Raw genomic sequence first — 22268 nt, 5'->3', positions numbered from 1 at the left:
CGAGGAATGCAGTAGCGGTATTTTGGTCTTAAATCCCGAGCAGGGACATATGGAACGGTGAACTGACTGTACCAGAAGTGTTTTAGCACAATAGTTTCTGTTAATAAAGAGTTAAAACTTGGAAGCTTTAGTCTTCTAAAAATATCAATGTCATTACCAATGGACAGGTCGTAAGCAATATTCTTTAGAAGCAAACGCAAAAGCGAATTCACCCTATGTTGCCAGCGAACCGTGCAGTGACCATAAACAGTAATTCCGTACCTAAGTACACTATAGGCTAGAGCATGTACAACACATTTACGGACAGAAAAAGGCATAAAGTATCTAATGTTATACAGGACACACGATACAGCACGAAGCCTTTGGCAAACAAAAGAAAGGTGCGATTTCCAAGAGAGATCACTGTCGAAGGTCAGGCCAAGATATTTGACCGAAGGCGCATATTCAACTGGTACACAGTTGCAATTAAGACAAGAGGAAGTATGCAAATAAACAAGGTCAGTTAATTCAACTTGTTTTAATGGGTTATGAAAACAGATCAGTTTTGTTTTAGAAGTATTAACATTAATAAGATTAAACTTAAACCAGTCCATGGCTTTAATAGCAGCTATCTGTAATGCTGTAACAGCATCAGTGTATTTCTTTGCACATGCAACAATAACAGTGTCATCAGCATACTGAAACAGCAAAGATGGCACACTGTTAGCAAGGTCGTTAACGTATAGATTGAATAATAAAGGACTTAATATAGAACCTTGCGGGACTCCAGAGGCAATTGCCGTGAAATCGCTATGGAATCTTGAAATCGACACATATTGGCGCCTATCTTGTAAAAAGTTAGTAAGCAGTTCCAAAAACGAACCTCGAAATCCCAGCGCAGAAAGTTTATCAAGCAAAAGAACGTGGCAGATGCTATCAAAAGCCTTGCTAACGTCCAGAAAAAGAGAACAAAAAAAGAGTTGAGCGTTATGGCATCACTCGCAGGCAACACTGATACTTAGCCTGCGGTATGCGCGTTCGAAAGTGTGATGGCTTTTTCGGGAGCAAGGTCTGTTCATTATGGACGAGAAAGAAAGAACAGTCTGTGTAGTTCCGTGTCTATAGCCTCTGGAAGGATAGTCTCGGTGTGTATTGATCCCTTGTAAGAAATGTGCATTGTGTCTTGCGTGGCTTTGACCTTGCGATGCCTTCGTAAAAAGGGATATAGTCATTCATGCAGAATAGCGGCCGGTGCTTGAAGAAAGCGTTGTTTCAGTGTCGCTCGCTCTTGCTCACGCGACCCGACTGCGAGACGCCGTATTGGCCCGTTGCTTGAACGACCATGGTGTCCCACACCACACTCTGAACACCAATACACCTATATGAGAGTGAAAAGGGAGTAAATTAGGGCACTCCCTTTTATGAAAGGGCGTGCGCTAGAGGACAATTTACTCCCTTTTTACTCCTCTCTGTATAGAGTGCATATGGCCAGAGTGGAGGCTTGTTCTCTACTCTCTGTCATGTCGGTTTGCGGAATGCAAGAAAAAAGAGAGAATGAGGGCGAGCTCAGAGCAACGGCATCGTTGAGCAAACTCGACTTTGCATTGCGAGTATGTAGTTCATAGTGTAGCAGGATGATTCAATTCGTATTTTGGCTTGCTAAATATTTCCTACGCGAGTCTCGGCCGGCAAAGACGATTTGCGGTTCACTCCACCGGGCGTCATGTCCCTGTGGCACGTTTCCTCGCTGAACAGTGAAACATAAGAGTCCTAGTCAAAACTATTCGATCCCCTGCGCTTGGTTTTGAGCCGTACAGGGTCAGTCACACTTAAAGGGAACACGGCTCCGCGTGGCTGCGGGCATGTGGAGCGCCATTACGGCCTAGCCTGTAGCAAACTCGTGCAAAGGGGCAGATGACACGAAGCACCATGTTGAGGTCCCTCTTCTCGTGCGCCTCTCTGCATTGATTCATGAACGGGTTAGATGCAGTGGAACTCCGCAGGTAGGTGGCCACACGGAGCCGTGTTCCCTCTAAGTGTGATTGACCCTGTACGTTGAAATGCTTACAGCACCGTCTGTAGCTAGAAAAGTCCAGAAAGGTGAGGACGAGGGTCTGTATTCTCCTCCGAAGGTTCGTAACTTTTGATGTACCATAAGCACACAACTACACGACTCGGAAACAAACTCCGTGGTCCTCTGGACTTTTACCGGGGCTGTACATATAGACCTTTTCACAAACAGCCCGATGGCCACCGCCCTGTTTGACGTTAGGCTGTGGGAGCCAAACGCTAGCAGAACTGAGACAATGCACAAGCTGCCTTAAGAGGCTCTTATAGCCCAAGTGACGCGCGCCTGGACGAATTGGGAAACAAAAAATCCTCAACTCCAACTGTCCTTTTTAAACTGACGCTTCTTCTCTACTAATAACACGATGGCGCATAATCAGCTCGATTAATCAGAGTCCATGGTGTACTGTTCAATCAGAAGAAAAAGCTGCCTGGTGTAGCTTCACTGCATGCTTCATGTTGTTTGCTTCTGCGACGCTCTTATTCTACAGAATATTATCTCCCGGGCATTCGACCAGTTAATGAAAAGAAAGTATTGAATTATACAAAAATGGGCTACTTAATACGTGTGTAACTATCGGGATGGACAGGGGCGTGGACGCTTTCTGCAGGAAGGTTTGCAGAGTGCAGGGTACGAGAGCCATTTCTTCAATTTCAGCTGTTTTACTTTGATGCCGCTGCAGCTAAAGCGGTTTATGTTAGCAACTAGAAGGAGTACAGCAGTATGCATCGCTTGGCTTCAGCATACAACGACACTCAGATGCTGTACTGTTTCAGCAGTTTGCAAATACCTTTCCAATAGAGCCGTACTGCTCTAATTCGCTGTGCACCGAACTGGGTATACTGCTTATCGCCGAGTAAGGTTTATGCCAGTGGTCAATAAATACAAATTCGTGAATGTACTACCGGGCTCAGCAAAAGCTTCTTGCTGCTATGCTGAATCAAATAATTTAGGAATAAAGAACAAAACAATGTAGAGAACCGTACAGTGTATTGGTCTAGACAAATACGAAGGATCTCCCTGGGACATTTGCTGGTCGGTGTCGCCTTCCATAGCGTATTCCTTCCACAGATTGGCTCACGGCGAAAGGAATGTACGCAGCTGCGAAGTTGCGTGCGAATAAGTACACGCTCACGCTATTTCTTGGCTTTCCTGGAAGGTCGTGTCATCGAAGAGACACGTACACTCGTGTGGCGTTTCACTACACACGCGCTGGGCCTCTCGCGACAAAGACCGGAAGCGAAGCTTTAGGTTAATCACGCCCGGTTTGGTCACGTGACCACCTCTCGTTTCTTTTATTCTCTTCGGCTACCTTCGAAATAAAAAGAAAAGTTCTTTAGTCTTTTTTTTCGCGGAAGGCACACGACGTTGTCGTCCGTGCACGCTCCCCCGCTTGTGCCGCACAATGGCGGCTCGACCCGCCCGCCTCCTCCTGAAGTTCGGTGCAGCAGGGTGGAAGCTGCAGCGCTGGTTCCTTCGGATCAGGGGAAATCGAGAACATACTCGGTCAGTGCATCACTGCATTTGGTCGTGTTTAATTCACTCGTGTCGCGCCACAATGCCATTCGCAACGAACTTAGAAACGTTGTTTCTCAGTTGTGCAAATGCCAGTTTCAGAACCCTCAAACCGTCACTGATGAGTATGCGCTGAGCTGTTGACGCTGGCTTAATTTCCAGAGCGCAGAGGTGAGCCCGTTTCTGTGTACCGCTGCACGGAACTGGGCAGTTAGTTGGAACCGTTTGTGGTCAACCAGCTCCGTACAATGCATATGTATCAGCGGCCACAATTGTCGCGGCTGGTCCGTTCATCAGGCGCCACAGATCACGCCCACGTGGCTATTGCGTAACACCACCCAGTTTTTAAGGCTCTGCCTTGGCTGGCCGTACATTTTCTGCCCAAAGGCTATTGGAAAAGACATGATTTTTGAAAGATATGGGCCACGTATTTTAAGGACCGCTGTGAGTATGCTGCTAGTAAGTTCATGTTCAAACAAGCTATAAACTTTTTAACCGTGGACTTTAGAATTCGAAACTACACATTATGGCATCACCAATGTTCCTGCCGTGAAGATCAGTGCATGTTCTTTTCATCGTCCCCAGCGCACAGAACGGGCTGCGTTTATTTTCTTTAAGTCGTTGAAAAAAGAAATATCCCTGCAACTGGAAAGAAATCTTATGCCGGCAGCACGGTCGGAAGAGTGTCCAGTTTGAACGAGCCGGACCTGCGCGCTTCTTTCGGTGGTCGTGTAGGGGGTATAGTAGCGGTCCTTTTGAACGCTTTGTCGTCGTAGCGCTGCACGGAATCACGGAGACGTATCGGGTTCGAGTAGAATGGCTTCCCGGCCCTTTCTTTTTCCTCCTCGAGGTCCTTGTTGCCTTTTCCGGCGAAGAAACACGTAATGGCTCGGTACCATTGAAGCTGCGGCGTGGCTTGCAGCTCCGCTCGAAGCATGCGATCCAGATTCCTCCTATGCAATTTTTACACATCATCTTTGAAGTCGGCCTCCGGCGCCTATAGGAAGCGGCGCCTTTATGCGCGCAAGACAATGGCCGTCGGGTGAGTCTATCGGGAGACGGCCATCTTCCTTAGGTTGAATCAGCGGATTCTTTTGTGTTTGAAGGACAAATGTGGAAGACATCGTCTGATGTGGTTTGCAGGCGCCCGCCTACAACGCGTAGTGCTTCTGGACAGATGAAGAAGAAATCAGAGCGAAGCGTACTTAAAAAATATGAACAATAAAGTAAGCGGACTTAGGAAACGATGGCTGCTTTTGACTTAATGGACGAAGAGGCTGGCCCGAGAACAAACTATTATGTATACATTTTGGTCTAACTTCTGAGGAAACTATAACAGAGCAAAGGCAGAGCTAGGATGTATGCTAGAGCCCTGATGTGGATGGGCTGTGAACATATGACCAAAATAATCTTTTCTTGATGCTGTGTCTCCTGTGCAGTATGCAAAAGGGGGAGTTGCCCGCTTTAGTCGCCGCATTTTGTGACTTCGGTGTCCGACAGACAATATCGTGACGGACTAGAAGACGACGAAGTGGGCAGTGACGCTAGCGCTAGGCCCGCCGCCATTAAATCATTCCATCGCCATATGTCATGTAGTCCTGTCTTCATCGGGCTTGCCGTCACGTAACATTTGGTGGAGGCGCGGGGTATCGATCTCCGTACCTCTCCGTACCCCCCCCCCCCCCCCCCCCCCGATCCCCGTACCCGTAACAATATAATGCCCTCAGAACCTTTACCGTCGTTGACTTAAACTTGCTGTAAACACATAATACTGAAAGTTCAGCCATCTCGATCCATTCACGCCTTGCCTAGGGCTGCCAACTTCCAGGTGAATTTTTTGGTTCATTTGGTGCCGTATGTCTGGGACTCCGGGCTTATACTTAATTTTGTGAACTATACTATAGCCACAGCTCACAAGGTGCGATTCTGTACATTAGAATGTAAACTACTCCCTAGACTCCACATATTTTTGTCTAAATATCTCTCCCTGCCTTATGAACAGAAAAATTAAATATTTGTTTTTCAAGGAAGGGGATAGCGCAGTATCTGTCTCACATTTCGATGGACACTCGAACCGCGCATTAAAGGAAGGTATAAAGGAGCGATTGAAAGAAGAGAGAAAGAGGTGCGGTGTAATGCAGGGGTCCGGAATAATTTCGACCACCTGGAAATCTTTAAGATGCACTGACATTGCACAGTACACGGGAGCCTTTTGCGTTCCGCCTCCATCGAAACGCGGCCGCCGCGGTCGGGTTCGAACCCGGGTACTCCGGCTCGGCAGCCGAGCACCCTAACCACTGAGCCATCGGGATGAAATCGTGAATTTAGTTTAACCGCCGGCTAACCTTAGCCAGACATATCAAAACTACATTTTAACCACGTAAAGACATGGGACGAAGAACTGGGACGTAGGGTTTATGATAATTCTGATACTATCCAGTAGTGTTTTCTTCTAATTCTTGAACAATAGCTGAGCCCTGTGCCATAACGAACTTCATAACTGTTGCAGGCATGGACGTAGGCCGGTTGGCAAGACATTGTTGACCCGATGAACCGCCACAAAAACAGGGCGACGGGAGGCACAACACAACCGGATATCCGGTGCTCGCGCGCTCGATGTATAAAAGCTGCGGTGATGTTCAGTAAGTGCCCAGCTGTCAGTACCGCACTGTTGTGTCTCCTTCTGTAGTCCTGTGTTGTTGGGGTTCTTCAGCACTTGATTTCTGTCGTATACCCATCAACTCTCTTTTTCTTTCTCACTCAAGGCTCTTTTCTTGGAAAACCAACAAGGTTTGGACGACTGCAGCTCTGGAAAAACTCTTACGAACTACAGAGCAGCCGATCGCAATGTAGCTAATGCCAGATTCATTAAAGTGCGCTCTTCGTCAGGTATTGAGTCCGGCTGCCCGATTTCTAAGAGGGTTTCTCCAATTTTAAGTCCAAGCACACGCTTCGATAGAGGTCGAATGAACCGTCCTGACAGGGCCAAGCCACTTCCTGGCATGGTTACCACCCATCCCAGCCATGCCAGGAAGCAGTGAAGAATAAATCTGTATGGGTATTTGCATCGTCTTTCAAGGTGATAGTATGTGGACGTTTTGCATTCGCATTCGTCCAATGCGGGTCACCGCAGTGGTCTTAAAGTTGTTTTTAGGGAGGGAGAGAGAGAGAGAAATGGACGGAAAAGCAGGGAGGTTAACCAGGCGATGCCCAGTTGGGTACTCTACACTTGGGGAGGGGAACAAAGGGGAAAAAAAGGAAAAAGAGCGGCAACGAAATGAGTTTTCCAAGTGTCCAGCGACCACTATGTCACGAGGGCAGAGGGCGCGCACTGAAAACTTAAAAGATTATAGACGGGAATACAACCCCAAGTCCCTTAAGAATCTCAGGAGCGCTTTCAATTGGTCTATGGTTTATGGGGTCTAACGTCCCAAAGCAACTCAGGCTATGAGGGACGCCGTAGTGGAGGGCTCCGGAAATTTCGACCACCTGGGGTTCTTTAACGTGCACTGACATCGCACAGTACATGGACCTCTAGAATTTCTCCTCCAAAGAAATTCGACCGCCGCGGCCGGGATCGAACCCACGTCTTTCGGGTCAGCAGCCGAGCACCATAACCACTGAGCCACCGCGGCGGCAGGAGCGCTTTCACCGCTTTCCTTTGTGAGGAAGGTTTATGATAAGGGGATAGGGTTCCCCCGTTCTAGAACTCCCTATTGACTCCCCTAAAGAAGGTGCACCCGTACTTCCGTGGTCGCGCCGTCGTTCCGCGAAAAATCGAGCGGAACCGTGTAGCAGGCTGACAGAGCCGCGTCTCCCGTGTGCGCTGTACACGGGGACGGACGAGATAGATCCTCGTTGGACAAATCGGCGCCGCTCCAGCGAGCGGCACCGCGGGACCTTGGCGGCCGCTCTATATAATCAGTGACGGGCCACTCTGCCCTCACGACAATCAACTCGTTCGCATGCGCTACACGCCGTCTCTGACCCCGACGCCACGCTGATGGGAAGCGGCTGGGCTTTCTCAGCCGTATCGGCATGTCGGACGCACACCGTGTCTGACGGCCGTGAAGTGGCGGCGGCGGCTTCCCTGTGATGCGCGTATAGCCCGGGGGGGGGGGGGGGGGGGGGGGGGGGGGCGGTGAGCGGTTTGGATGCAGGAAACGCGCGTTTGACGGTGGACAGATTCATTTGCGGTGGGTCGTGAACTTGCAGGATGCAGGAGAAGTCGCTACATGTCTCACGAGGCACTAAAGAGGTCAAGTTTGTTAAACGTTGTGGTTTGGTTTGGTTTATGGGGTTTAACGTCCCAAAGCGACTAAGGCTATGAGAGGCGTCGTAGTGGAGGGCTCCGGAAATTTCGACCACCTGGGGTTCTTCAACGTGCACTGACATCGCACAGTACATGGGCCTCTAGAATTTCTCCTCCAAAGAAATTCTACCGCCGCGGCCGGAATCGAACCCGCGTCTTTCGGTTCAGCAGCCGAGCACCATAACCACTGAGCCACCTCAGTGGACCGGTTAGGTAAGCTGTCAGGCGGACCTCCCAATGCAAAATAAAATAGTTTGACCAAACGCTGAGGTGGTGGTCACTATAGTTGCGTTTACATGAACGTGTAAACCTTAGTTATAATGAAACTATGAAGCAGTAAATAAGCATAAATTTCACATCTACAAATCATAGAATGGGGCTAAAGGGTACGGAGGAATAAAGCGTAACAAAAATAATAGAAAACGACAAGAAATAACAATATCATGCATCGCAGTTAAACCGTGAAGTACGATGTTAAATAATTTTTAACATTATTACGAGAAAGTGAGCTGTTGCGCAATTATTTTATTGTTGTGACATGCAGTTCGAGAGCAACGTATACGAGTGAATATTGCGGATAACTTTCTATAATTTGTTCGCATTTTTGGAAGGAGTCAGAAAATTTAATTTCGTGGGTGTAGGACTGCAGATGCCCCGGTTTTGTTATTTCTTCTTTAATAAACGTCGGTTTGCGGCTGTCGAGTTAAGAACAATTAAGTATGAGCATATATATCAGCATGTTCTGAGTAGAAATTATCGAAAATGCGGAAAAATGCATACATGCATGCATTCAGACGTGTACGTGTCCCGTACCCGTCGTTCCAATATAAAGTAGACGAACGCCGAAAAAAAAAAAAACAAGAAAAAAGGCTTTTCCCAAAGGCACAAAATTCGGCACATGCCGGCTCTTGTTTCCTTGTGACTGCTCTATATCACGTCCCTCGGTCCGTTATGCAGCGTACTGACAATAACGACTAAACGTTCTCAAGGCTGCGACCCTGCAATATGTCCTGTTTCAATGACAACCTAAGTCTCCTGTTCCAGAGTAGGGTGGAGTCGCAGACAGGAATTACGCGGACATTGTTGTCGTATGTATGCTGTGCGCACCGTATTGTGATGTATACAAAATAGGAACTCTTCCCAACTTTCACGCGTGAAAGCCGGTTATAGGCAGTGGCGCATGTTTCTATATACCAGAGTCCGCGTTTCGCGCATATGCTTTCGCGGGGCGTCCTAGCGTGGACGATGTGGTGCATTCCGTGTGTGCGTCCTTGGCAACGCTCGCTCTCACGGTCACGCCTTTGGAGACGCCCGGCCGGCTACACCGCGTCCCGTTAAAACCGTGCTGCGTCGTGGAAGGCGTACGGGGTGTTTCACCGAAGACTTCGCACAATTTTTGAAAATAAGTTTTTTGAGTTCCAAGAGTGCTTGTTTCTGCATATCATTGTCAGTGGTGAAGTACATCAGAATGCAGCTAAGACATCCTAACTAGCAGGCTGGTTAATTGATATTGAAATGTTAACTTTTTAACTATTACTTTTAGGCTCCTTAATGCCCCGCCGCGGTGGCTCAGTGGTTTCGGCACTCGGCTGCTGACCCGAAAGACGTGGGTTGGATCCCGGCCGCGGCGGCTGAATTTCGAAGAAGGCGAAATTCTAGAGGCCCGTGTGCTGTGCGATGTCAGTGCACGTTAAAGAACCTCAGGCGGTCGAAATTTCCGGAGCCCTTCACTGCGGCGTCCGTCCTCATAGCTTGAGTTGCTTTGCGACGTCAAACCACAATAAACCAAACTAGGATCCTTAATTGCTGAGAGGCGTGTAGCCCACCGTAAGTAATACCGATATCGGTTTCTAGAATTTCGAAAACGCGGTTACCCTCGGCTCTGTGGCCCAATAAATTTTGGCTATTTCGACGAGTTGCGTCCTCTGGCGTCCACTGCCTACCACGAGCTTCTCGAAAGCACACGTATTTTGGCGTGATGTATACGCAAAAATCAGGATTCGTATTCACGTGGCTCCGAGGTGGCGCATATGAAAAGGGTTGGTAATTGGCTATCATTTTAACTAACCACCCTTACCCCTCCTCCGGTATCCGGATCGTCCAGCGAAGTCCACATTAGCGCCATTCACGAGTCGTTGTTCACGCGCGAACGGGTGTATGGATGTAAAAAAAAAAAAAAAAATCCGGAAAGAACCGTGAGGGACGAGACACCCAAAGACATCAAGAATAAAACCTCTGACCGGTTTCATTTCGGAAGCCAAGTATAAGCTTATACGCCTCACTTATCAAGCAAGACTCTTTGATGTTCTTGGGTGTTTGAGCAATTGTTTCTCAAATGAAATCAATTATTGGTCAGAGCCGGTTCGTATTCATCGTTCTTCTCGGTCTCGTTCCTTGCCAACTGAATGTCCTCGCGTAATTTTACCAGCCTTTGATTAACTGGCACCAGCTTGACGTATGTCTGTCTCACCAAAACCTTCAAAAGTTGTGCACGCTACAGCTACCGACCAATGGGTTGAAAGAGTGTATTGATGAGCGTGTGTTCCACTGTGCACAAATCCTCAAATACGTCTTCGCTGTGCAGAGGAGAAGTGGACCGTGTCTAGCATTATCGGAGAAAAATTTTGAAAGTTGGAAAATTGTAAGGTACCGTTATGGAAATATCGATTGTAATGATGTTCCATTCTTCTGATATGTAGCAAAACCATTCTTTTAGAGTGCTTCCATCGATCGCATCGAACAGTTAAGGCTGCCGTAGAAAACCAACAGGGGACGCTTTTGACGATAGCAAAAACTAGGGTGCCTCGATGCGAGGGCGCGCATCGAGGCACCCTAGCAAAAACGTTAACAGAAGAAAAAAATGTAAGACTGCCTTCGGGTGATCTGCGTGTATATTGATTGTTGTAGGGATATCTTACATTATATGAAGAAATTGCCTTCATAAACTGCTTCCCGCTCAAAAGTGCTTTTTTTCAGAATTGTCCAGATGGCAGATGCCGTGGCTAGGAACATCTTTTCCTTCCATTGTTATTTTATTTTATTAATAAATAGCCACTAACAACATAATCGTTGGGATACACCACACCGCTTGAGGCTACACGGACGGTGCTATACAAGCCGAACTAATGAAAGACTGCCTCAGCAAGCCCCGTATCTTGAGCAGCAGTGCGCGGTTTTTAATTCTGCAGAAAAAATCGGGGGCACTTTGGCTCTCTTAAAGTGCTGCAAGGCGAAAGCCTTTCCTGGCGCACTGTTTGGCATTTACTGCGAGACTTTTTGTGCTGTACTAGTGCTTCATTTGACTTCACATTACAACTACGCACTCTGACTGCCGACTTTGACTGCTTCTTTAGCACGACTCCCTCTCTGCTTCGATGAGTTCGGTTGTATCCATGGCTCCGTTTGCAGTAATGAGGTATGTAATGTGGTCATCCACGGACGCCTTACGCCCCCTGTCGGAGTGGACGACAACTATTTTATTAGTTGTCGTCTGCTCCAAAAGGGGGCGTCAGGGATTCGTGGATGACCTCATTACTGCGAATCGCGCACTCTGACGTCATAACCATTTCGACCAACCGAAAAGTGTGACACCTCTGCTGACAACCTTCTGTCGACAACGATGAGGCATTAAAGGCTTTCGCCTTAATACGGCTGCAATCGGCGTCGCTAGAAAGAAGGACTGTACCGCAGGAACCCGCAGCAGCTGCTTTACGTTTCCACCGCCGGGCGTCAACGATGGCGACGCTCGTCCCTCGAGCCGAAAGAGTAACAACCTGCGAAGTGCCTTCAAATCTGCGCAGCCGCTTTGCGTACCCAGACACCAAAATAGCGCCGTTTCAGCTGAGAGCACGGTCACGCCCTTGTGCGTCTTGAGTGTGTTGGGAGAGCGCACTTGGCGCGTTCTTTCTTTTTTTTTTCCAGCGCAACGTTTCAACTTACTTTTGTTAGAGCGCGTGCTATCTCGGCTAGCCATCTACCGACGGCCTGTTTACTTTAAGGCCCGGCTGTAAAGGCCGGTATGTGCTCTCCTGACGGGCGCTTGTCAAAAGCGTTGACAGGTCCGGGCTTGCGCGGTTGGGCAGGGAGATGAGGTAACGAGGGCGGTTGTGTAACGCTGGGGCTTTTCCCGTTTGCGGCGACGCAACAGTGCTGTCGTCATGCGCATTGCATGGCTTGAATTTGCGTTGCACCTCCGTCCATTCTGAAAGGTCACCATTATAGTTACCTCTAGGGGCCAAAATAAAGCGAGCAAGAACAGCCAAGAAGGAGCAAAGAACCGATGGCTGCTTTATATAGCGTTTCTTTTTATTGAACTCCACTTTATTGCAGTCATTCACCGCTTCGATCGGATGGTGCTCGAGATAAGATGGCGCAGCGATGCTTGAGACAGTTCAGATGGCTGAAAAAAGCACAGCCGAAACAAAGTAAGGCACCCTATTTTATTATTTAGTTGAGTCGAGACAATGGAAATCGATGGTTTTATGGGCAATAAGCTGTGCCGCCGTTCTTGCGTCCATAAAAAAATACGACTCAAGAACAAAGCGGCTTAATTTTCACCGTCAAAGGACCACCTTCCAGCCAATGGCTTCGGCTGAGTCTCATGACCCTGCTAGCGTGACAATGCAGGAAGGGGACCATCCCCTTTCATCGGCCACTTCCTGCACTGTCACGCTAGTAGGCTCACCAGAATCGGCCGACGCCATTGGCTGGGAGGAGGTTGCCGCTTCTAGACTCCGTGCTTTCACTGATGTTAGCAGCGTGTTCGAACTCCATCTTGAACCGGGCCGCCGCGGTGGCTCAGTGGTTATGGCGCTCGGCTGCTGACCCGAAAGACGCGGGTTAGATCCCGGCCGCGGCAGTCGAATTCGATGGAGGTGAAATTCTAGAGACCCGTGTACTGTGCGACGTCAGTGAACGTTAAAGGACCCCAGGTGGTCGAAATTTCCGGAGCCCTTCACTACGGCGTCTCTCATAGCCTGAGTCGCTTCGGGACGTTAAACCCCCACAAACAATAAACCATCAACTAACTTGAACTATCACTTAATTTGCGGAGATTTAGAGTACAACACCGTGGCGTTGAAACTGTAACTTATCTTTGTTCTTTTTGTTTACCCCTTAAATGACGTGAAATGGCTTTGTTCAAATGCCGAGTGGCTTGATGACCTATCCTTGTTCCTTAGGCACGGTCGATTTGCAATCCTGCGTTCAAGCATACAAGGTCTGGCATGAAGAACCCGTTTTGCGAACAATCGGGTCGCGTGGGCCGTAAAGATCGCGTCAATGTGCGACAAAACAGGTCAGTCGGGGCACCCGTCCTCAAGCGACCGGCGGGGTGTCAGAAGGCACAAAGTCCATTGTTGCCGCAATCGCTAGCTGCTTGTCCGATACGCGGCCTTGACTATAGGGATAACCGCTGGACAACTCACCCTCTACAATGTCGTACAGCACCGTCGGTCTGCCGTATGATTCCTTGCTCTCCACAGTGGTTTGAGAAGTCGTGGTGGGGCTGAATGACAGGTTGCTTACCTGAGCCCTTTATACATCGGCACCATGCCATTTCTCAAACCGTGGGACGAAGGTCCGCACGTGTCCTTGATATGGGCTACTGGGCTGATTTTAGGGCTACCCTGTAGTGGGGAATCACGGATGAGCACCATATATCAAGATGTTATTGAGACGTCTGGTGAATGCGTTCCGAAGGCAGTTACGCCACAACGCGGGATGGTGCTTTTCTGCACACGGTCGCGCTGCTCTTTCCCGCGTTCTATGCCTGAAAGTTGGTACGGTGCTTGGCCTTCGGTTGTCAGGTGGAGCGTGTGCATGCAGTCGTGGCCAATAATAAAGGGAACAATGTTTGAGCATTCATGTATTGAGCACAGTTTTTTTTTTCTGTTTTATAACTTTACGTCTTGGCACATACTATCCAAAAGTCATTCTGAAGTTTAGCGGAAAAGTAACCAGAGAATTTCTATGGCTTTGCGCCATAGAGTCCCATAGAGAGTTTGTTCCCTTTCTTATTGCTCACGACAGTATCTCTTACTATAGCGCTTGAAGTCAGGGCGGAAGATCAAAACTGCTATTGAGAAACAGAAATGGAGGAAGGTCTGCGCAGTTTAACGCCACAACATGGCATACTCGGTATTGACCGCTGGTTGCCACACACATGCGTAATTGGTTCAGCTGATTCGCGTACAGGTCAACGAGGAACGAGGGGCACGGTTCAGTTTCGTGCATATTTCTCTTTCCGGCATAGTTATTTCCACTGGATTGAGTCTGTGCATTGAGGCTCTCCTCTGCCGCCCCCCTTTTTTTTTCTTCTTTTTTCTTAAGTTGCTCTTGATGCGCATTAATAACAAGGCGTCTTGTATTTCGTGTCATGTCTCACCCGGAGCGGCAGACCACGTGATGACTGGCAAGCCGAATGTACTCGACAAGAGAGCGAGAAATCGTGTTCGCTGCTGGCATTATTTCGAGAGGGGGATTTCGCTCCAACCTGAACTGGGACGAGACGTTAACGCATTCGAGCCTGTGCTGAGCGCGTAACTAATTCCCGACCAGTGTATCTTTCTAAGGTGCACGCAACGGCACGCGCAGAACCAGAGCTGCTTCGAGACCTACTTTATTCCTTCGCTTTTTATACGAAACGAGCCCATTCACGCAATTCTGCACGCTCGTTACACGCAAAGCTGTGACGGCGAACTTCATTCAGAAAGGCCGCCTTGGGCGCGATGAAGACGTCAGGGAAACTTAAACCCAAGGATTTTTTTCTTCTTTCTGTTTAATGGAGCGCGAGAGGCGGTTGAGAAGGTTAGCTAAGCGACTGCTCGTATACAGCTGGGTCGCGTCGAAACGCGGCGAATGCATTGTTTCGGATTGCGAGGGGTTTCGTAGAATACTGCGCTGGCCTCTGGCCTTGAATAGGCCGTGACAAGCGCAGAAACCCTCAAGAAGAAACAGAGACGATGCTTTGAAAAGGCCGCGCCGGGGTTTTTAGCTGCTGCGTAGCAGCCTTACATGGAAGGCCATGACGTGTCTCTATTACCGCTTCCTACGCCTCGAGGCGCCTTCGAAGAAGTGGAGCACCGTAACGACTTCGTGATGGACGCAGTCCGCGGTAGCGCACGTTTCGTTCTATAACCTACTGCTCAAGTGGTCTAAGGCGGCCTCTCAGTGAAAAAAAAAAAAAAAAAACAAAGGAAAAGGAAAAAAGCAAGGCTTCACATTCTCTTCGCTTCAAGAAGCGAAGGCTTCCGTATTCAGTCACGCAGTGTTGTATGTGAGGCGCATTTTTTTTTCTAATTTGACTTTGAAATTATGCGAGTGAGAGCGGTGAGTGCAGGCTGAGTGGAGGTGCATATATGTTCGGTGCTGTGCTGCGGTCGTGACAAGAACTGTCCGCACCGCGCTGCGTTGATTGAGCTCGGTTGTTCGGCACAGAGATGAATGACGCTCTCGAACAACGCGCCGGTAATTCTCTCCACGACGGCTCTTAGTTCGGATTTCTCGGCCTAGAAAGTGGGGTGATGCATGGCTTAAATCAGCCTTACTGTTAGACTGCATGCCTACAGTGTATAAGTGAGAACAGCTTGTCGCATTTACTTTTGAAGGGCGAAGAAATCAACCTTGAGAATTGAGAGTTAAGCTTGTACACAGCTCCGTGAAATTGCTTTCAGCATTCATGTGCTACTGGCTACTCTTACAAATGTACATGTGTGTTCCATAGCTCGGAATAAAAGCGAAGTCAAGTAATATGCAGTTTAATCTGCCGAGATTTAAACCGAGGTAGCGTTCTTATGAGTCGCTTCAAGTAAGAGAGCGTTTCTCGTTTCTTAATTAACTAATCATTTAGTTAGGATTTGTTAATCTTACTTTGAAGCGCCGAGGGCACGTGGACAGCTACTATTACGAATCTGCAAACTGTGAAATGAAGCGCCGAGCAGTGCAGTTTTAGAAGCTGGCGCCGTTGCTCCAGTGGTTCTTCTGTCTTGTAAACAAAACTGCTGTTGCAAATTATGTTGAGAGTTTTCAGTGAAAATCTACAGCTTCAAAATATCAGCTGCCCGCCTATCTCCAACGTCGAAATATGAGCTAAACAGCCTGAACTAATACCATAATTAAATTTATTAATGTTCCTCGGGAGGCCTGCCTACCGCCAACAATAATGCTCCTTTTTTATTCTAGCTTGAGTCGCTCGTTCCGAAAATATCGTTTGTTGCTGAATAAACACCTTCGGTAAGTGACGTGTAGCTTGATAGGCGTTTGGGGAGGGGGGACTTACAAAGTGTTTACTTGGTAGGCGCGGAGCCGGAAATGAAGTTGTAGGACAGAGCCAGTGTCTTGGTAAGGCTTTTTTACGGGCTAGTTGGTACATATGCATATTTGAAAGACTGTGCGCTAAAAAGACGTTCACAGGAAAAAGGATAGAGACGACAGGAAAGAAGCGCAGTGTCTGAGCTCTTTGGTCTAAACCGTGTATGCGTGACGGAACCTGCTGTATGCATGACGGAACCTGCTGGACCACCGGTGCATGCTTGTTGAGAAGCGGAGGATAAGTAAAATAAACAAAGAATAAACTGCAGCTATTGGGGTTACATTCTGTTGGCTGCCCGTAGATGCCCATCGCTGTGTTGCATGCGACAGCCTCAAGGTGCCTTAAATTTGCAAAAAAAACTAAAAACAAGGCATTGGTTGCTCAGAAGGGATGATTGCCAGTGCAACTTCAAGGAGATAGATACAAAAAAAATTGTGTTCGTTTTTTTTTTTTTTTTTTTGCCTTGAAAGATGCCTTAGAGCATGTATACTGATGGCGTCGGCTCGGCGACGCCGGCAAGCACCGGTTGTTCTTGAGAACAACCACTGAGTTCGGTGACGTCTCAATAATTGGGGCACCTTGGCGTCACTGACGCGAGTGGACATGCCATGAGTCTCCTCGGACAACATTCACCTTAAATTGTGCCCCACATAACGCCCGCGACTGCAAACTAAGGCATCTCCTCACGCCCATGAAACAAACCGTATTGTTTGTTTGCGGTCTAAATTCTGCCGCTCTACGCTTTTAAGTGTGTATAGAGACCCACAGGGAGCCGTTGCAATGCGCCCAACAAAGAATCAAAGAGTAAAAGTGTGTGTGTGAGAGAGAGAGAGATGCTACAGAATACATGCAGCACAGGAATGTCGCATCCGAAACGGCAAAACGATTCTTCCTTCCTGTCCCGGCGCGTCTGTCCCGACTCGCCGTGGCATCCAAGCGACGTCGGGTTGAACGGCACACGCCGCAAAAGAGAGGCGGCGCCGCTCTCAAAGGTCCTTTTCAGAGGATGCTGCCCCGCACCCCTTTCCACCGCCGTTAAACTCCCCGTTGCCCTCTTCCTCTCGTCTCCGTTACTCGCAACCACGCACGCTCTCCACTCTCTCTCTCTCCCAGATAGGCGCTCAGATAGGGGTAGATAAGGAGAGGGGGAAAGCGGCGAGCCGTCGGAGCCAATTAGACTGCTCACACGACGACGAGGCGCCGCCGTCGGCTGTCCTATATCAAGGCGGACGGACGTCCTTTTTTCGACGGGGCTCCCGGGACCGACCGCCTTTCACTGTTCCTTTCACTCGCATCGGGTTCCCTTTCTCTCGTTCCTTTTGTGCGACGCCTATTAAGGAAGCGCGAGGTGGGGAAGAGGCGCTGCGTAGGAGCCAAATTCGTCTCTCCAAGCACCGTGCATCTGTGTATACGTTTCCGTTGATGGGACGCGGTGGTTACACGTCCGTGTAAAACGGGAAAGCGAGAGTTGTCCGTGGTTTTGTGGTTGTCGGTTCACGTTCTTACCGGATTGTTTGACTTTCGAATGTGTCTTGGCATAGACTACCGTATTTCGCTATAGTATCGTCCGTGCCTTTCCGGCCGGTTTTATCTTTTTGGTTTGGTTGGGTTCACGTCCCAAAGCGACTCAGGATATGAGGGACACCGTAGTGAAGGGCTCCGGAAATTTTGACCATGTGGGAACGGTTCTGTAACGTGCATCGGCATCGCACAGTACACGGGCCTCTAGAATTTGCCTCCATAGAAATGCGAATATGTGAATCGATGAATGAAGTAATGAATGAATGAATGAATGAATTTAAATTCAATGTACAGTTTTATGGTGGATCAAAGAGAGTAGCAAAAGGAAAGCATAAATATTCCACTCATAGGACATAATGAAAACGAAACAAACATAACACGCATGCGCGAACAAGAGTTGAGAAAACACTACGGGTGCGCGAATATTCGAAATTTTCGAATAATGAATCGGGTATATTTGCATTTGATTCGCTGAACGAATCAAACAGTGCCTGTTCAAAATTACTCCAAAATAATCGAATCCGTTCTCAAATTTTCGAATAGTTTTGAAAAGTTGGCGAGAAGTTCGAATAGAGTACGCCGTAGCTATTTTTTTTTTTTTTGACGACTGCTTCAGAAACAGGACCCACTCCGACGCCGTACAGCATGCTGCCGTGATCTGTCTGTGCGGCAACGAGGGTTCAGCATTGCGACTCGGTCCATTCATGTGGCACCGTTCATAATGCTCATATATACGGCCTCCAAGATCGGTTTAGCAAACCCCACCAAATGCCCAATCTCGGAGTCTACGTCTAGACTCGCTCCTGTCGTCGACTGTCATTTGGTGCTTGTTTGTACGCTGTCGGCATCAGCGGAAAAAGGTAATTTTCCTATATGCGTATGACATGATAGTCACAGAGTTAATATACGCACTTAAGTTGTCTCGATGCCAGCGCACGCTACACCGAGGCACTCATACACACTATACAGAAAGGAGTGAAAAGGAGCAAGCTGTCCTGTAGCGCACTATGACGATTTGTGCAGCAATTTTTGTGCCGATTTGAATCTTAGTTTTTTTTTTTTTAATTTGTCTCTCTCTGTCTGTGGGTGCGCCTTCTGAGGAAAGCTTGTAGATGAGACGGTCGTCGAGAAAACGTGATAAGAAGGTGCTGAAAGTGCGTCGGGCTGCGATACGCTCAAAACGCTTAAACTTTTTGAAAGCCTTATCCGACGAGAGCTCGTCGGCGGTGCATTCAGGCGACCCTAGGTCGCCGAGTAGACTGCGCACGTTGTGACAACCGGAACGCCGTTCACGCCTCGATGAGCGACCTGCGAAGATGTTAAACTCTCTCTCTCTCTCTGCCCCCCCCCCCCCCCCCCCCCCCCTTTCTACCTGAGATGACCTTTGTTTAGGCATGAAAGGCAAGACAGCGAAGAGAAAAAAAAGGTTAATTTCTTTGCACTCGTTGCATACAGGGCTGGCCGAATGCGCTTGTACGCCCATCCTCGGTACGCGTCACGAGCGACCCAGAATTTCCGACCCCAGCCGCTCTTGCCCTGAGGCGCTTCGGACACTTAGTCCCGGTGGTTTCATCTCGCCTCGAGCATTTGCTGCCTTTATACGATTCGTAACGTTTACGAGGAGAGGAGACCTATAAGGCTCGCAGGGTCGGTTGCTTGGTCCAGTTCGGATTCCGTGGTCGTTAGCTCGGTTTATCTTTATTCATGGCAGGCCTATGGTTAACGCTTGCGGGATGCACATTGGCGCGCCTTAGTGCACAAAGGTCGGCATTGCTGCAGTTTGAGACCACGCAGTGCATGGAGGTGCCTATTTGTGCGAACGGGGATTAGGAAAATTTCCATATGAGCCGGAGCATCCTATACAGCCACGTGTTCGCACAGCCTCTTGATTCGTTTCAGCAGGATGGCCATTGCAAATAGAATGCGGCTTTGTGCCAGTTCTGTTACGACGAGCTGTTACTTCAGTTGAGAGGTTAACCACAGCGGTAGCTTATCAACGTACCGCACGAGTTCCACGAAGGCCGCAAAACTGTGTTCCATTTTTTACGGCCTTATAGCCGACAACTTCATGTGAGGCGCTAATTTTTTAGTCGGATTACCCCTTTTCGGGATGTAGGTGTTAGCAGAGCACACGAAACAAGGACGGACAGAAAAGGGAACGAAACACAGCGCTGACTTTCAACTGAGCTTTCAAATGAAACTGCCCCACACTCTCCCCCAAAGGAGAGTGTGGGGGCGGTTTCATTTGAACCGTGGATTTTTTGGGCTTCTTCAGCGAAACAATGGGGTTCAGTGGTTTTTCTATGTAAAATTTCTCGCTTGGTAGGGAAGAAGACGAGACGACCCCCCCCCCCCCCCCCCCCCCCGTCTAAAAAAAATAGAGGGGACATTTAAGCTGTACCTTAAGGGTGACGCGACAGCGTAATGTATTAATTCCCATATAAGCAGAAGGTCCATCTCTACTTTACATTTTTAGATTCCTTGGGGTCCTCATACCCTTTCTGGCGCTCATTTTGTGGTGTGCACCTCTTTCTCTCTTCTTTCACTTTTATCTTCCTCCCTTCCCTCACGGCGTGGTTGAGGTGTCCACCGAGAAATGAGGCAGTTACTGCACCTTTAATTTCCTCAAAACCAATTAATATTTTCCCTAGTCGCGCCCTTGGCGCGACGTCACGTCATTCTTGCGCCGCATATGCTCTTCCGCCAATTCTCAAGCACATGCACTGCAAATTATGCTTTTCCGCAAAGCCTTTGGAATATGCCTGAGTGCACGTGCAAAGTATGCACGTGCTGGACCACTGAGGTCCCAGCTGCCCCTGTCGGAAATATACAGTGCTCGGTCCAATTCTGCTCGGACGCCTGTCGGGTGCAATCTCAGGACCCGTCGTGATCGCAGCCCGTTTCTCATGAGCGCAGGTGGCACACTTAACGGTGACTGGCTTCGTACCCGACTCTCTTCTACAGTGGTGTCTCCACAAGGAAGTTTCTCAGGGCCATCGTATAGTACGTTGTTCCCGAAAACTTCCTACGTGCACTTCCTGTGCAAAGAGAGGGTTAAAAAATTGGTTCTGCTGGTAGTTTCGTTTCTCGAATTGACGCGTAGCAGACTCGAACTCGCCAACTCTTATCTCTTGTTCTTCACGTCGCTGAGCCACGATGTCACCGTCTCGAATCGCCACAATGCTCTGCTCTTTCTTCTCGGCTGTATACTGCACTCTTCTTTCTGTTCGGGCGTTTCTTCCGCACGGCGTTTTCTTCTCTTGCGATTATATCGCTCCGCACTACTCATATATTCTTCTTTGGCATTAAGTAAAATTAATTAAATTATTTAACGGAAATAACTAAACTTATTAAATTAATTGATTTAATTAATTAAATTAATGCGCCTCCATCGATGAGACGAGTTGGGCCCCAGCTCTCCTCTTGTCGTGACGTCACGTGGTAGCGCGCCGCAGCTGCGCCGGAGCGAAGGATGAACCTCCATCGATGGCACAAAAGTGCAAGCAGTATTGCTTTCGCAATAAAAAAACAAAAACGAAACCCTCCCCCGATGTGCTCCGACTGCCTCACTAGACAGGAATACCTGTATAAATATAGAAGCTTTTCCAAGCCTTCGATGGTCTAAAACTGGACTTACATTTTGTGATTTCGCGACGGCTGGCACAGAAAAGGGCTCACTGGAGATCTCTGGGACAAGCGCCCGCCCTGTCCAGATGATGATGTTCATTATGAACATGATGAATCAGACCGCGCACCAACATTGCACGGAGCAGCGGTCGGTACGGTGTCCGAGAAGACTGGTCCTTTTCGCTATTATAACTTTAATACGCCGGTTTTAATGCAGTCGCACCAGAACCACCACGGCACCAAATGCGTCGTCGGTAACAAAATTCGCCCATTGGCCGTAGAGAAGTGACGCAACCAGACCTGAGCATTCCCATTGGCTGGATGAAAGTGACGTCACCAAACCGGAAGTGGTGTCGCTTCCGCTAAAGGCAACAGCTGCTAATGCTAGCGATAGGCCAACACATGATGGAATTAGGTGTTCCTTGGAATTCTAGTGCGAAAGCACTACTTCAAGATGTCTAACCGGCTCGCCGAGTTTGTGTGAAGCTTGACCTTGAAGATGACCTTGGAAAAACCTAGCAGAGCAAGAGCCCATGCAGAAACGAAATAAACACTGCCGCGACTGGGTTTCGAAGCCGCGGTGACGCGAACAGATAAGTTTCACTGGCCGCTGCACGAGGGCACTAGGCTTTCGCCGCTGCCGAACACGCCTCGTTTTAAACTGCAGCACACCCTCGCGCTGTGCATTGCACACCGTCGTCTTCATCAACTTCCATCTGCGGCGCGAACAGATCAGATCAGATTAACCTCGATCAGAGCTTAACCTGAGTCTAAAAAACCATGGGGCACTTTGGCAGCCTAAAGTGCGTTACGCGAAAGCCTTTGTCGCGCTACTTCGACTGCCACTGACTGCCTATGTTTGTTGCGGCTGCATCGCTTGGGAGCCATCCTCCTCCACTAGCTGCCGCACACCGACTGACGACGGAGCAGCGCTC

General features: G+C 48.7%; 1 protein-coding gene across 1 annotated transcript in view; it reads left to right on the top strand.

The window, feature by feature from the left end:
* LOC149336219 (uncharacterized) overlaps positions 1–22268 on the top strand; it is a 69863-nt gene that overhangs the window by 5191 nt on the left and 42404 nt on the right. The gene's annotated exons all lie outside the window — the stretch shown is intronic.

The sequence above is a fragment of the Amblyomma mixtum genome, chromosome 7 (genome assembly GCF_055824585.1).
Source record: "Amblyomma mixtum isolate Tamu chromosome 7, ASM5582458v1, whole genome shotgun sequence".
NCBI lineage: Eukaryota > Metazoa > Arthropoda > Arachnida > Ixodida > Ixodidae > Amblyomma > Amblyomma mixtum.
The sequence above is the reverse complement of the archived record's forward strand: the minus strand, read 5'-3'. Positions and strand labels throughout refer to the sequence as shown.